The sequence below is a fragment of the Sapajus apella genome, unplaced genomic scaffold (assembly GCF_009761245.1).
Source record: "Sapajus apella isolate SASKATOON/1434 unplaced genomic scaffold, GSC_monkey_1.0 scaffold2065, whole genome shotgun sequence".
Taxonomy (NCBI): Eukaryota; Metazoa; Chordata; class Mammalia; order Primates; family Cebidae; genus Sapajus; species Sapajus apella.
In genome coordinates, this window is record NW_022438991.1 from 1 (window position 1) to 3,720 (window position 3,720).

The window sequence follows — 3,720 nt, forward strand, 5'->3', positions numbered from 1 at the left end:
AATGCCCATCAATGACAGATGGATAAAGAAAATGTGGCACATATACATTACGGAGTACTATGCAGCCATAAAAAAGAATGAGTTCATGTTCTTTGCAGGTACATGAATGAAGCTGGAAACCATCATCCTCAGCAAATTAACACAGGCACAGAAAACCCAATACCATATGTTCTCACTCATAAGTGAGAGCTGAACAATGAGAACACATAGACACAGAGAGGGGAGCATCATACACTGGAGCCTGTGTGGGGCAGGGAGAGCTCATGTATGCTCGGCTTAATACCTAGGTGATGGGTTGATAGGTGCAGCAAACCACCATGGCATACGTTTATCTATGTAACAAACCTGCATGTCCTGCACACATACTCCAGAAAATAAAACAAAACAAAACAAGGAAACAACTCAATTCAAAAATGTGATTTTTTTAGATTCCTCATATAAGTAAGATCATGCATTACTTGTCTTTCTATGACTGGCTTATTTCACTTAGCATAATGTCCTCTAGGTTCATGCATGTTGTCACAAATAACAGTGTGAACAAAAAATAGAATCTTGGGACCCCAAACTCACTATGCCAAAGGGAAAGTTAATCTTGGGGACTGAGGCACCAATACTGTCTTCCTTTTGTTCCCAAACAGGTAACTGTAATTTCACAGCCCTGTGTCATAACCTCGTTTTCTCTACTCCTTTCCTCTTTTCACATGTTTACTTAATTTAATGTAAAATGTAGATTTACTGAGCACAAGACAATTTATAAACAACCTTTTCCTCTATTCTCTTTTTACAGGTAAAGTATAGATTTACTGAGGCTCAAGACTCAGGAATGTAACTATTTGTGTCATTGCCTATTCTCCCTCCTTTTCTTCCCCCTTGAATACTGAAGTTCTCAAAACCCTCTATGACAAAAGCCTGGATCACAGATGCTCCTGTGATTTGTGTTTTTCCCAGGTGTCTTCCTTAACCTTGGCAAAACAAACCTTTAATTGATTGAGACCTACTTCACCACTTTTTGGCTTAAGACAGGATTTCTTTATTTTTAAAGCCAAAATAGCATTTAATTGTGTATACATACCTCATTTTCTTTATCTATTCACCTGCTGAATGAAACAGGTTGATTCTATACCTTGACTATTGTGGATAGTGCTGCAAGGAACATTATGTATTCAACATACTAATTTTAAATTCTTTGTCTACATCCTGCAGATGGGATGACTACACCATATGATAGTTCTATTTTTAACTTTTTGAAGAACTTCCATACTGTTTTCCATATGGTTGTACTAATTTACACTCCCATTAACAGTGTACAAATGTTTCCTTTTGTCTACATCCTTGTTAACACTTATTATCTTTTGTATTTTTGATAATAGCCATTCGGACAGATGTGAGGTGGTTTGCCACTGTGGTTTAAATGGAATATCTTAAGCTTTCCTATCTGAAGATTAAAAGTACTCTCCCCAAAATATTACTGCTAATGTTGCTGTTTTGCATGAACCATGACTTTGAGTTGAATTCTTGAATATGAGGATATGGGTTTAAGTGCTCAAGAGCTGTATCTTTATATTTTAGATGGCTGAATATTAGGGCTTGCTTTACTGATAAGAACTTATAGAAGAAGTAGACATTATAAAATGTCACAAAGAGATATTTAAGTTTTTGGGGGGATTGAAAGAACATGGTGACTACTAATCTAGAGGCTAGGGTAAGAGCTGTATCTAAAAATATCCCAGGTATCACTAGGAAACCAGAAGTAGAGACAAACAGTTGTGCTGGAAAGAGTGACATGCATAGGTTAGCTCTGGGTGGTTTAATCACCAGTGGTCCAACTGAGGCAATGCACAGATGAGGAGATTGACAGGAAGAAGGAACCTGAAGAGACAGATCAGGAAACAAAGCTTCATTGTACAGCATATCCACAGCAGGCAGCTTGGGTTTTTGTTCTAATCTTCTTCTGTCTTCAAGGGCCATTTTCATACAACATGAGGAAACATGGGACTGGTGAGGTCTGGACAAGATCACCCACATTCCTCATTTCCCCTCTAATGTTCCAAATGCCTTGTATCACCTGATTTTCTATCTTCCTGCTAAAGCTTTCCCCATACTCCTACTCCCTCACCCTCCATCATCCTCCAATTCTTACCTGACTTCCACCCTGGAGTTTCCCCGTGGCCACTTGCTTGTGGGACGCACTGTCTGAACACAGCCTCTGAATGCTGCTGTTCTGGGTCTTTCTTCAGATTCTCTAGACTGAGATTTTAAAGAGTTAACTTTGTGCCAAGAGAAAGGACCTAATTTATATGTGCCATGAAAACTTCTTATATGTAACTGGTTACTGAGAAGTTTATATAAGAGAAATATGTAAGTAGTTTCACAAAGATTTTGAAAAACTTAGGGATAATTGCTTGATAAATTTTAATTAAAGGAACACAATATTCTGGAGGCAACATTGCTAGTTATATTACCATTGGCATTTAGGAGGCCACAGAACCTTTCAGAATATAAAGTGATTCTTGATTCCTGAAGTAAATGCAGGGCAGGGTCCTGGATGGTCCTTCTGGTGACAGGGTGGCTCCTATGTTCACATTCAACTCCATTGACCAAGAACAGATTCCAAGAGATGCTGACCGGGGAAGATGATTTCTTGCTTGATTTTCACAAAGAAAGAGTCCACAACTTTTTCTTTGACCTTGAAGGAAGAGAGGATGTCCCCTGAAGAGAGTGTCCCTACTACAACCCCAAACCCCTCTGCTAATGGCAGTGTCTTTTTAGCCCCTCTACCCACATGGGGTGTGCACTGCCTCACCTTAATTGCTCTGCCCCCACAGAGTCCAGGCAGGCGACTCAGGTGAGGCACTCAGAATAAGGATGCTTGACCTAGTTTCTTTCTTCTCTGGCCTTCTTCTGCCTGAATTCCTTGAATAAAACAGCAGGGATAGGGCCAGGGCACACAACTGTAGACAAGGCTGGGTCAGGCAGACACAGCTGGCAGAAGCCCAAAGCAAAACCTTTCGGGTGAGGTTTCAGCCAGTCAGAAAAAGGCTCTAAAGAGACACTTGTTGCTAGCTGAAAAGTCTGTGCGAAGAGGCCTGTGACACTGGGAATCCCCAGGTCTGACAAAGCCTTTGCCTCAGATTAAACCCATTGAAAGTTTTTTCCTTAGACAGGAAGGAGAGGATGGATTAGAGATCTCTATTCTGAGGGACACTGGGATGGGGGCTGAGGAAGTACATTGAGGTCAATTTCAGGTCTCTCTGCTCATTCTTCCGTGCCCCCAACTCCATTCCAGGTGTGAGTATGGTTCCTCCTTTATGCGTCCATGACAGCAGTGGAGACCCTTCTTAGACTGGGGTTACTCTGATCCTGAGTACACCATATGCTACTGCTGCTGGACGCTCAGTGGCAACTTTCCCAATCTCAGGTGCTCTAAACTATGTACTGAATAATACAGAATATTGGAGTGACTCAACGCTTTTGTGTGCCACTATTGCAAACCTCTTGCTGTTGCCTCTTCCCTCTTTTTACCTGATAAACTTACATTCTGATTTTAGATTGTATTCTCTACTTTAAAAGCAGAACCTGAAATTTGGAGAAGAGCAGGAGAGAAAGGGAGAGAAGAAGAGAAGTGGAGATATTTATTGTCTTGGTTGGGGTCAGAAGTAATGTTTGCCAGGCATTGTTCTAATTACTTTATAACCATTAGTACTGCCCCTAGTCACTGGC